This window comes from Ictidomys tridecemlineatus, chromosome 8, assembly GCF_052094955.1.
Source record: "Ictidomys tridecemlineatus isolate mIctTri1 chromosome 8, mIctTri1.hap1, whole genome shotgun sequence".
Taxonomy (NCBI): Eukaryota; Metazoa; Chordata; class Mammalia; order Rodentia; family Sciuridae; genus Ictidomys; species Ictidomys tridecemlineatus.
The window spans coordinates 61,144,672-61,158,870 of NC_135484.1; positions in this window are offsets into that span (position 1 = coordinate 61,144,672).

The window sequence follows — 14,199 nt, forward strand, 5'->3', positions numbered from 1 at the left end:
GTAGCGTGCCTACATCTGAAGACATGTCCTCAACTTCCTGGACCAGGACAACATGTAACCTATTAACTGGTCAAAGCTTCTCGCTTCAGGATGGAAGATGCGAATCATTCAGAGTGGCTCCCCACAGATTGTCACAAATTTAGTGCCATAAAATTACAACTCCTAGCCTGGGGTGTAGCTCAGTGGTAAAGGGCTTGCCTAACATGTTTGAGGCCCTGGGTTCATTACTCAGCATGGCGACATAAAAACTGTATCTAGTTCTCTAAAGATAAATTAATTCTTCTTGGATCTTTATTATATTAGTTTTCTATTGTTCCATGAGTTATGACAAACTCAGTGTCTTAAAACTGTACACATTTATTATATAACAGCTTCTGTGGATCAGGAGTTTTGGCAGAGCTTAGCTGATCCTCTGCTCAAGATCTTATAAGGCTATGATTCCAGTGTCAATCAGGCTGCATACTCATCTGGTGGCTGGACTTGGAAAGAATCTACTTATAAACTCATTCTGCTTGACAGAATTCATCTCTTTGTGGTAGTAAGACAGAGGTTTGTATTTTACATTTGGTTCTAGGAAGTGAACCTAGGGCCTTATGCATGTTGTGCATATGCTCTACCACTGAGTTACATGCCCAGCCCTTTTATTTTCTTGATGGTTTTCAGGAAAAGCCCACATAGCATGCATGTGTAAGTGCATACATGTGTGCACATGTACATGCACACACATACACACACACAGTAATGCAGTCATGGGAGTAACATCACATCTCTTTTGCATATTCTATTCATAAAAAGCAAAGTATAGGTCTCACACTCAAGGAAAGGACACGAACACGGAGTTCACTGTGAGCTCTGTCTGCTACATGCATGAACAATATTTATATAATAATATTACCATAAATACTGTTTATTAGATCTTCAATTTTAAAACAAACCTATGAAGTATAGAGTTAATAAGTTGATATATAGTTGGTAACAGCAGGAGAGATAGAAAATGTTAAAAGATGTATTTTAAAGTGGTTAACACATATAGTGTGTTATTTATGGTCATAAAAATAACCATTGGAAAATCTTTAAATAAAACATAACAATGGGAAAGAAGAGAATGCTTCTTCATGTTTTAATGACAATTCTTGAAAGAAGTGACAATCAGAAAATAAACTTTCTATGTGGCACAAAGCACTGGTGAGAGCAGGGGAGAAAAGGGCCTTTTAATTTTTCTTTAAACTCTTCTGTTATAATTAATTTCTTTTTACTATGGCATTGTTTTCATATTACTTTTAACATTGTATTAGAAACATGACATTTCAGGAATCAAGTGATGATAATATTTACATCATCAAATGTAAACACTAGGTGGAAACATAAAAGTCACAGACATCACCACTCACTTTTATAACCATGGAAACTAAGTCAGAGAAATTAAATTGTGTACTCTGAATCACTTGGCTGATTCTAGACATATCCTTTGGTAGAATCTTGATCTTTTGATTGTAAAACCATTCCCTATTCCTACATAACATATTCTCAAATATTTTTAATTGAAAGGCATGAAGCTGGTTTATGAGTTCCAGTTTGAGATCTAGCAACAATTTATTTGCAGCAAGTCATTCATTGATTTTCACTTTCCTGATGTTAAAATTCATGATCAGCTATAGTCTGTAATGTTCAACTTTTCCAAGTAGCAAAACTTATTTTTTGAATAAAATTCTGGAGTCTCATTTTTAGCAAAAGCTCAAAATGAAAGGAAAAACATCAAACCTGAATTTTTCTAGTTGAAGAGGGCAGGATGGTCACTTGAGGTTCTCCTCAGCCCTGACACACTCTCCTTGAGACGAGGAACTCTTTAGTCCATGTACATGCAAGCTGTTATCTAGGTTCTGATCTAGAGGTTCTGGGATGAGATTAAAATGTCTGCATTTCTAACAGGCCCCTAGAAGAGCTAATGTTGCTGGTCTAATCACTACCTTTTAATAAGTCACTTAATGATGTCAATTTCTCTTCTAATGCTTGTGTGGAATTATATCTTCCTTCCAGTATTTAACATCCTTTTTATGTGCCCCATTGACAACAGAGACCAATCACCAGGAGCACTGCAGGCTCCTGATTTACTACCCAAGTTGCTGACATAAACAGGCCAAATTTGTCGAAGTGCAAGAATGCAGTGATGGACACAGCCTCTGGGTATAATGAACAGGACTCCAGTCTCAATTTTCCTGCCTCATGGATGGGAGACTTTGGCAATTAACTTCATTTCTCTAAGTACCAGGTTCTCGTCTGTAAAATGGGGATAAGAAAAGCAACTGCCTTCTAGCTTGTTGTAAGGATTATAAGGGATATTATGCAGTAAGGCACTTAATAGTGCTTTGAATGTAAACAGCATCCAATGAAAGTCACGTAATAGAGGAACATGGAGACTATTTAAAGGATTTATTTATAAAATCTTAACTCTAATATACAATTACCTCTGCACAGAGAATCCTAATCTCTGGTTGGTAGACCCAAAAGCAAAGTTATAATGTACAAACCCAGAGCACACAAAGGACTAGGCAGCAGAAATAAACTGTTATGTGGAAACCAGGGCCTCACTATTTATAGTCTATCAGGAAGAAAGTATCATATCATTACAGCTACTCAATGTATTGCAGAAAGGATTGTTTCTTCAAATGTGTCTTTGTAAGAATGGGTGATAAACAAAATGCAGAGAAAGAGCAGGTTTTTAAATAAGGTATAACTAATTAAATCTTTCCTAAAACATTGATTGCATATCCTTAGATTTTCTGTCACTTTTTTCTGATAAAACTTATTAGTATAAGAATATATATGTATATATGTGTATATATACATATATATATAAAAAATATGTTTTACAATCATCCTCAAAAACCTTTTCTCCCTTACATCCAAAATTTTCCCTCTAATTTAATCTTTCCTCATTTTACCATATATACATTACTAAAAATAATGTTTTCCAAGATGCTTACTCTGTGCACAGAATTTTAGATGTGAGCAGAGTTATTTACAAATATAATAGAAATTCCCCTGGTTCTTTATGATTTCCTTTAAAGCTGCACTTCCGAGTGACACTGTGTCTAATTTATTGCATAAATCTATCACAAAGTATTTTCATATTAACCCGTAATAATTCTAGTGTTCCAGCCTCAGCCAAATGTGCTTTCAAAAAGCTTAGCTATGGATAGAGTTAATTCAGAAAACAATCAAAGACGTATTGTTAGTAGAATGTTAAACAACAAACAAACAAAAAAGCTTCACTGAATAACAACTAAAGACCATACATATGTTCAAAAATAATGGTCAGTTTATGAAAGGCATTATCTATAGCCGAAGAGCAACAAGGAAGGTAAGAAAGGAATTTGCTGAGCCTCACTGGATTTCTCAGACAATACTTAAGAAGGTGGGAGAAGAAGCTATGATGTTCCAATAAAATGTATTTTGTTTTCTTCTCATGTTTCTCATATTTCATTTTTATGAACTCCCAGACTGAAAGACATGAGAACTGATTTTTTTTTCCCTAATTTTACCTCTAATAGTTGTATGACCTTGGGCAAGACATCTAATTGCTCTCAACTTTGACCTATTCATTAAATAAAGCGATTGCCACAACAATTAATTCTTCTCCATGTATATAAAAGTTATGTCAATAAATTTTCTACATTTCTTTGGCACTTTTTGTAACTTTACCTTTCATAACTCCATAGTAACAATTTTAAATGAATAAATTGCATTTGAGAAGGAAGGATACATGTGTGAGGGAGAGCCTCAGGGTTCACGCTTGAGAGAATGCATTCATGTTTAAAATACAGTGAATATCCCTCTTGCTAAAACAAACCTAATGTTTGCCTTGATTCAAGTTGTGTATTTACTCTGTGACCTCCTGAAGGAGAAGGAACACAGCCTCAGGATGAAGCCGCACAGTGCGTGCTGTATTCTCACAGGCATTTAGGGTGTTATGGGGCATCATGCCCATTAGAATTGTTTCTTCCCTAAAGAATTACTCTTTCTTCTCTTCCATGACATTTTTTCTTATTTATTTCCCCAAAGGCACAGTCTTATATATGCCATGCACTCAATAAATGCTTATGGATCAAAATAGCCAAAGTGAAAATAGAGTGAAAGAAGCAGTTGCTCCTTCTAAAATTCTTCCTCTCCATTCAGTAACCTGCTCTCTTACACCAATGTTCCAGTGTCCATCATACCAATGAAGTCTGCACTTTCTCTGGTTCTCATCCTGGAAACCTCCTGCAGCTCCGCCACCTGCTTCCTGATAGAGTTAACCGACATGTCCCTCCCACACCAGATGGCTCCCTTCTCCTGCCTTTGCTTGGCAAGAATTTACAAACATATTTCCGTGTGTCCAATCTGGGACACATCCAAGGGTCGAGGCTGTGTGTGGGCATAAGAGGAGGCCCAAACAGTCTAACTGAACTTGGGAGATCTGTGTTTTAAGCCATTTTGCAGGTTTTTTTTTTTCTTTTTGCCTACAAATACTTTGTTCTAGAAACTTTCTTTCAAATTTTCTAATTCCACACAACAAGGCCAAGAGTTTCCTTGGCTCTAGATTTCATACTTGCCCTCACACATTTTTGCAACCGATCATCAATCCCAACCCCACTTTGATAATGAGACTAAGAGTGAAATATTTCCTTAGGGCAGCTGTAATTACAGGTTTGGTGGGGGAGTATGTGGAGAAGGTGAGCTTGCAAAGTGTTTGGAACCAAACTGGCAGATACTTTGTACAGGCTATGAAAGCAAGCATGACCACCCATATTCCAGAGATGCCTATCACCTCACTTCTTTTGATTTGAATTCTTCAAAAGTGAACAGTCTTCAAAATGAGGGAATAGACATTATAGGGTTGGAATGGAAGAGCTTTATTTCCTCTTGCTTCCTTTGTTATGAAAGAAGGAACCAAATCTTACTTCCACCTTAACTCTGCTGCTCACATTCTACAAACTAATGCACAAAATTAAGATTCTAAATGGAACATGGCACCCTCATAAAAATAGAAACAAGAATTCAATCTGTTACTCTTTGCTAGTCAACTTCATTCACAGAAAAATTAGTAATGTGGCTGGGCCAATAGGTTCAGTTTACTGGATCCATGGTCTAAGGGGGAAAAAAAAGCCCCAAAATAGTGAAACCTTACTTAGAGTATTTTCATAAACATGCCATGATGTTTATGCTTTTATAGGGTCTAATTTAACAACCTCAGAATAAACTGCTAATTTGTCTACAATCTTTGTGGAAGCCTTTCATAGCCAATACTTACATTCTGACAACTTTCCTCCTATGTCCAGTGAAGCTTCTTTGGTTGTTAAGTTGGTTAGGTAGTTGGTTATACTATATGGTTTTGATGGTCTTTGGATGCTTCTTGAAATTACCAGGGCTATTGCATATAAATTCAGCAAATATGAATTTATTTACCAGCATATTTTCCAATATAAAAAACAACCCTCCACCCACTTGAAGAAGGAAATGATAAAAATCAAGAAAGATGATGTCCTTGAATAATTTCCACTTCTATACACATTTTTCTCTCCTTGAAATAACAACCATGGAAAAGCGTTAAGCTCAATCAGTTTCTCAGGGCCAGAGGAAAGAAACCTTGAATAGCCATCATTTCCTTAAACATTCTCCTGATTCAAGGCAATCCTTCCATTGGAGTGAAGGACCATGTACCAGCACAGAGGGTTACGTCAGCACACTGCCAGGATGACTGACACTTGTAGCTGCATTGTTCTACCTACTTTTGCTGCTATCTGTCTCCACCATTCCTCAAAATGAACCAGCCCAGCATAGAGCTCTTCCTGGGGATCAAAAGTTGTGAAACTAAAGACCAAATGCTTGACGGAACAGAAAGTAATGAATATAAACATCACTTTCAATCACTTTGCCTGCTTTCAAAAGCACTGATGCATTCAATTTCATTATTTTCCTAAAGATACTTTCTCTGAATTGCTTTCAAGAAAACGGTTAAGAGAAGTCAGGGAAGGGTTGAAGAGAAGAGAGAAAGAGAAAACAGAGAACAAGGGTAAAGGCTGGTGTTCTGAATAGGCAGAGTGTTGGCTGTGTATAAAGTATGCTTTGAAAAAGTTTCCCCTGTCCCCCAAATGTTCTTATTCTACCAACTTACCAAACATTTAAAATGCCAAAACCAGAATTACATGAGTAAATTAAGATACTCCACTTTATTAAAATATAATTGCAAACCTATGGAACCTTAAATAGATGATTTAGAAAACTCATTCATAAAAATAGAGTTTAAAAAATGTTTTTAGTTGTAGATGGACACGATACCTTTATTTTATTTCTTTATTTTTAGGCAGTGCTTAGGATCAAACCCAATGAATTACATATGATAGACTACTGTTCTGCCACTGAGCTACAACCTCAGCCCCCATAAGAATAAATTTTGATAGAAGTAAAAGAAGAAGAACTGAGGATGGAAAGAAAAAAATAATTTTTCCTTAACATGCTACAAATAAATTGTTGCCATCTAACTCTGAGGATAGCATTAATTTTTTAGTTAACAAGAAATAAAATCACACATATTGTCAGCCATTCCCATTATTTTCCTTCTCTCATAGAGCAGTGGTAAAATGGGCAGACTCTGGCATCATGGTGCCTGCTTTGAAACCTAGCTCTATCATTTAAAATCTATGTAATTCTAGGCATTTCATGTAACACCTTCCAGTTTCAATTCCGTCATCTATAAAATGGGCATAATAACAATGCTCATGTATGTGAAGATTAAACACAGGCTGCACAAGTAAATGCTCAGTTCAGTGCCTGAAAAATTAGAAGTCTCCAAGAAGTATTTCTAATTATTATCAAATGAAATACTATGAAGAAATAGAGAAATTGCGTAAGTAAATTAGAAATTAAGAGGATTTTTTTAAAAAGATGTTGTTCTTCGGCACTAATACCCCCTAAAACTAAGCTTCAAGATACATTATGGTTTTCTAATCTAGACTAATAACCATTTATTGAGTAACTACTACATTTAAAACATTGTGCCATTTTCTACAGGCAATCACATTTAATCTAAGACAAAGTATCCTAGAGACAGGTTATTTCTTTCTAAGCAAGCAGATCATCATAATTTCTATTATTTATAAGTAAAAAGATTACTATTATTAACACAGTAATTTAACTTCCAGGAGTTTTCCTAAGGAAAAAAAATCAGACCTATACACAGAAATATATGTAGAATTTGTTTAGTGCATCATTACCAATAAGTGTCAAAACCATGAGAATAAAATCTGATTCCTAAGAATGTAGAATTGGCTGAAGAGACTGTTCACCCTTCTGATGAATTACCACTCAGGTATTTCATAAAACATGGCAGAGAAATATTTAAGGCTCTTAAAATTATTATAAACTATGAGTTAAAAAAGAAACTTACAAAGCATTACTTACAGAATTATTTCATTTGTATAAATAATCAAATGATACAAAGTACTAGCACAGAGCCTAAATCAAAACGTATTTGTTAAGCATATATAACTCTACAAATAAAGACAGCAAGGATGTTCAATACTGTCTTTGATTATAGAGGGGTAAAGAGACTTCGAGCATTTTTGACTGTTTTTATTTCTTTGAATTCCCAAACTTTATACAATGAACATTTATACTTTTGTGATTCAAAAGAAAGAAAAAAGACATCTTGGTCACCCCAGTAGATAAGCAATTCTAAAGAGTTCAACAATGGTGACAGCTTTTCTAGAAGACTCACCTACAAAACAGGTGAGTGGGGGCTTTAAAGTTGAGAGTAGAAGCAGAGCCTGAACAAACTAACGCCCTTCTCAGGACAGAGGGGCGCTACAGCTGTTATTACATAGTCAGACATGTTCCAGGAAGTAGCTGTACAAGTTCCAACCCATCTGGACACTCACTGATGTCAAAAAAATCAATGCTAATTCAGCTGCTTAAAGCAAATAGACATCCTCCATCATGTGGTTCCATGCCCCCTGTATGAGATCCCATATGACCAATTCCTTTCAGAATTTGGTACCAGAGGGAGCTTTGTCTTCCCTGAAGAAGCAGCATAATAAAGGCAGTGTAGCATAGCTCGGAGAGAGTGTGGGCTCTGAGTCAAAGTGCCCAGGCTTATCCTAAGCATTCTCAGCTGCTTGTTACCTTGGTGATCTTTGCGATTTACCCTCTTTAGCCTAGGTGTCCTCGTTTGGGAAATAAAAGTTATAGAAATAACTACTTTGTGGGCTTTAATAAGAACTAAATGAGATACAACATGTGTCATCGAAATCACTCATTGATATTAGCTATTTGTGTTATTGCTATAGGATAATGAGGCTTATATGACCCACAGTCTTTTCCTATTTGCATTGGCTTCCAGGGAGTCTTGAAAAAATTTAATCTTCAATTAGACTAACTTATCCCTCATGAATAGAGTATTTGCTTACTTTGCTTTTACAAGATTGTACTGTTCTATTTCTGTTTAGACCTTATAGTACATTTAACATTCATCACAAAGTGACTCAAATGATTTTCTGAAGGAGGTAACTCTTTTTAAAAAAATCTCGATTCCATTTCTTTTTCTAGCTACCACCCTATCTTGTCTCCTTCATACCTAAACCTCTTCTAAGTATTTCATCTGCTCACTGCTTACTTTCCTTTCTCTTCAACCCACATCCACTCACAGTTTGCCCTGTTTTGGCCCAATCATGCCAATTCAAGTGTTTCAGTAGGCATGATGGGCCACAACAGTGCACTCTGAGATCACTAATGACATCCAAGTAACTAGATGGGATAGATATTTCCAGTTCTCCTCCTAGATGACCACTCAGTACTTGGCCACCAACAGTACTTGTCATTTACCATGGATCATGCCTTCCTATTTGTACATCCTCTTTGCTTTGCTTCTATGATGCTCCTCAATTAGTTAAACTTCAGAAGTCCCTGGTTCTTCCTTCTCTCTTTACATACTCACTCCTCACTTTTCAGTCATTAAATATTGATATCTCTGAGTCTTGAACTTATTCCTTCTTCTCTTCATACCCTCTGCATCACACATTTTATAGATCTGCCTGGTGATTTTTATCTTTCCCATACTGTCACCCATCCAAAGATTCCCAACTGTTTACAGCTCCAGACCAATATATCCAGCTACTGAGCAGATTTCTCCACATAGGTGTCTCAAAGGCAATTTAAGTTGTATTCTCAAAAACCAAAGGATAATTCTTCCCCTAGTTCTTTGAATGGTTTCATGAATCAACAGAAGTGCCAAGGAATTCCTCTCTCCTACTCTACATCTTGGCTATAATAAGCCTTAAATAATTTACTTCTCTTTCCTCCCCTGCAAGGATCTGAGTAGAAGCAACTCTTGCTTAATACCTAGACCTAAACCTCTTACTCTTAGACATAGGCTTAATCTGAACCATGAGACCTTGATTTACCTTCCTCCACTTAAGGACTCCTTCTCATTTCACATTGCCCTCCCTCATATTTCATTTGCTTCAATTTCACTGGCCTCTTCCCACTTGCTTGGACTTAACACCAGATTCTTTCTCACCTCAAGGTTTTAAATATGCTGGTCCTTCTGGCTAGAACACAGTTGCACAATCTCCTCTTTTATGTTTTATTCTTCCCCATAATGATTTGATATGAAATGGTATTTCCTCAGGGAAATCTTCCCCATCTGCACAGGCCTGGGTCAGATCTTCAGCTACATATTCTTGTAGTCCTTCCAAGCACACTCCTTTCATAGCTCATTCTGTATTCGTGATTTTGTAAGCATGAAATTATTCTAAAAATGTCTTGGCTAAATACTATAACTTCATCAAGACAAGGACCATTTCTATTTTGCCTACTATTATTATTTCAAAGGCTCACAGAGTACAGGGTATCTAGGACATACTGAGTGAATGAACAGCATGCTTCACTCATCCACTTATCTCTAGTCCTGCCACTCTACTAAGTCAGACCTGCATTATCACATTTCTAGGATAACTGCAATAGCCTTTTAACTGTAATCCCCCTCCAAGTCTGTTCTCCCTTTAGCACACCTTACGGTTCACTTCCAGATTAATCTTTCAGACACACAGCTCTGATCATTTCATCCCCAGCTCAAGAACCTTCTCTGGTTTTCCACTGTCCACACAATAAAATCCATATTCCTCTTGGCCTCGACCTGACCTCTCCAATCTTACTTTCCTGCTAATCACAAAACCTGTTCTCTGGTCAAACTGAACTGTGTACAATACATGACACTTCTGTAATTATGTTGTTGTTTTTGTTTTGTTTTGTTTTTTTTGTCACAGGCTGGATTCTTTTCTCACAGCTTCCTCCACCTATAAGATTTTAATAATGCCTCCAACATTTCCACTTATTCAAACATATCCAAGATCTAATTCCTCTAAGAAGTTCTCCTGGATCTCTTCCAACTAGAAATCATCCCTCTTGCTTCTGATTTCCCATCCTTTCTTTAGTCTAAAAAAAGACTGTCATTTTCTACCAATTGTAAAGGTGTTTATTATGTGCATGCTCAACCAGCCTGCAAACTCTTTATAGAGATAAGACGGGAACACCCAATCAATGCCTTATACATTTGGAAGGACTGCAAGCAGATCCTCTGAATTTTTTACTTACGTGAATTATTTTAGTAAGATGCCCCATGGATTATTTCATAATTAGACTTCAGGAAAATCCATCAACATTGCCTCTCCTTTGAGGAAAAAAAGTTAGTTTTCATTGACCCAGTATGTAATTTTCTTTGTGCACTCACTTAAATTCTTCTAATCACTAAAGTGGCAAAAAAATAATACAAGAGAAAATTATACTTTTAGCCATTTCCTTCTCTTTTGATGGTAACTTCAGGAAAAGTCTGCTGCTACAGATCCTTTTGACAGAATATAATTATAGTCTATAGTTTTTATCTGTTTCTTGTTAATTCCATTTGGGGGCTCACGCTGGCAATTGAAATTCTCAGTCTTTCTTTTTGCCTGAGCTACAGCTTCCAGCTAGCTTGGACAGCTCACGCTGTGCAGCCAAGCCACCTCTCTCAATGGGCTGCTGCCTCCTCTTTTGAAGTAAGAAGGCACACCAGTGAGAGAAAGTGCCTTTCCTTGACAAATTTAAAGCATTTAAAGGCAGAAGGAGAGAAATACCCATCAGCATCACCATGTGGACTGTTGTCACAATTTTATCCTTAAAAACTCAGAATCAAGTGAACTCTAGGAAACTTCATTCAGATGAAGAGATCTCATAATTATGGCTTTAAATGTCTTTACCTTTAATGTATTTATACAAATATATTGTTAATTAGATATGATCCAAAAGTCCAATTTAGATGTCATATTGAATTATATATGAAGGATGTTTGAGAATATAGAATTCTGAGACAGAAAGTGATTTCATTTCCACCTCTCAGGGACCGGGGATGGTGTAAGGATAACAGAGTAGAAGCCAAAAACCTATGTTCTGGTTCCACCTGCTACTTATAGATCCTGAGCTCCTGATGTTCAAACTCAATGAGTTTCAGATTTATTTTTACTGGAAAAGAAAAACAATAATATCCAATCTACCTATCTCTAGATATGTGTGAGATTCAAATTAGAACAAATAAAATAATGTGCTTAAAAGGATGCTGTAAACTAAAAGCACATAATTTTAGTGAAATGTTTTCAGGTTGAGTCAATATATGACATGAAACTTAGATATTTCTAAAAATACTTACCAAAAGCCATATTTTACCTATTCCACCTTATAAAAGAAGAGTTTTGTTGTTGTTGTTTTGTTGTTTTGAAGTTTTATTCATCTAATTTGTTTTTTTTAATTTTCCTTTTTAGTTATATGTGACGATGGAGTATATTGTGACATGTTTATACAAACACAAGTACATGTTATTCTAATTAAGGTGCCAGTCTTTTGGTTGTACATGATGTATGTGTACACTGTGGTGTGCTCATATATATAGGAAAGTTACATCAGAGTCATTCCACTGTCTTTCCCCATTCCTCCATATATAACTGAGTATAGTTTCTCCTTCAATTTATTTATGTTTTCTTAGGTGAGTATGGCCACTACTTTGAGCCTTTCTCACAAGGACTAATCCTTCAAAGCTGAAGCAACATTTTTCCTTGACATGTTTTCCAAATTTTCAACATCTAATATAAACTGCTGAACATAGGAGTAGAGTAAGTCAACGGATTTCAGTGAGCTTAATGATAACAGTTCCTCTATCACACACCATCCCAACACCTACTTGCTTACCTTAGCATCATCAATTCAGCAGCAGTTATCTAGCATGAATATTGTGGGAGGTATTACATGTTCACTACAGAGAATACAAAGTTGTGTCTTATTCTGTTTTGGTTTTCCAGGAGTTTATACATATGGTAGAGGATATAACACATTCAGGCAATACTGGTCAATGTGAACAAAGAACAGAGAAACTTTCTGTACTATTCTATATTAAGAAAGTAACTTGACTTCATACTGTTTCAGAATTCTCACTTGGAAGAGTATTTTCACTTCTCTCAGGAATGGTCATGTACTTAAGTCTACAAGTCCTATACTATCAGTGTTTGTTCACTTTCTTCACATATTTAGCCAACATTATTCCATTCCAAGATCTGTATCTAATCAACACTCACCAGATTGTGAGTCTGATTCATAATCAAGCATGAGATGATGACGTTTATGTATTACCAAAATGTCCAACATCGCTAACTCTAAATGAAAATATAACCCAATATAGTATTCTGAAGTTTATTAGCATTTAAAAAATCTTACTTAAACTTCTATTTGGAAGATTATTTAGAAAAATTAAAGTCCAAAGAATTTCAGAGACTAGCTTGAGGTCCCACATTAATTAGTGTCTAATAAGTGACTCTCTCTCCTCCCAAGTTAGTATCTGTTCCAGCACATGTCAAAAGCAAATTTTATTCAAATAATATTCCAAATGTTTTTAAGTTTTTACAGATCATTTCTTTTATAATTCAAATCTCTTTTCTCTCAGAACTACACTAGACTACATCCTTTCCATAAATAATTGGTAGATTATTAGCCCATAGAAGTTAGTACCATGAATTGTATCCCAGTGTCTAATGAAATGACTGGACATAGAAGACATTTAGTTGTTTTTTAATATATCAAATAACAGTTGCAAGCAAATAGGCATTATTTCCAAATTATGCATGGCAGCTGAGAAAACTCATTCACTTTTTAATTAAATTTATTCGTCTTATAATGAGCTTAACATATCAAGAAGATGGAATTGATTACCTGGAGATAACAGTGATACCACTATGCTCAACTTATATTTTATTTTTTCACTTGTAGGATAGGAGTTTTATTTTGTTTGGATTTCACAGATTTCACAGCAACTTACTATCATGCCTGCGTTGATATCCTATGCTAATTAATAATAGATTCTAGAGATAAAATATCTTAATGTGATCTTTTAAAATGCTTTTTCCTGAGTAAATAAGTTGGTTGATTACATAAGTTATCTATATGAATAATCTAGAAGATCGTGAGTTCAGGAAAAAATAAGCATCATTTAATAAATTTTAAAACTTTTTAATTAGTATTGTTTATCAAGTTTGAGCCTGACTTCACAGTGAGATTTTAGGGTTTACTATGTTAATAAAGGAGAGGCAGAATTTTCTTCCTTCCTTGGTATTTTAATACTGCATTAAATTTGTCATAATTATTCAGACTCTCTTTATATATTTTCATCTTTCAATTACATATGACTATTACTGGTTTGAAAAATTAGCCTTCATTTAACTCCTGAAGTTTCCCTCAAAATCCATCATAATAGTTCTAAAGTATTATTGAATTCTTTTTTCCAGCAATATGCAAGAAGCACTTCACCTTTCGCCTGAATAAATTTCTTTGAAGTCAGTAAGAGAAATCAAATAGAAGTAACAAAAGAGAGTTAAAAGTTAAACTTTGAAAATGTCTGCAAATGAACATAAAAACAAAATTAGAACCAGTTGTGGTAGCAAACAGTCACAGTCCCAGCACTCAGGGGGCTGAGGCCTGGAGGATCACTTCACCCAGGAATTCAAGATTGGTCTAGGCAACATAGTGAGGCCCTGATTCAGAAGAAAAAAAAATGTTTTCAAAATTCTCTATGAACATTCATACACAAAAATGATTTTTAAAAACAATAAGATTAGAGACTAAGAAAACCTGACTTTTCACCTTCAT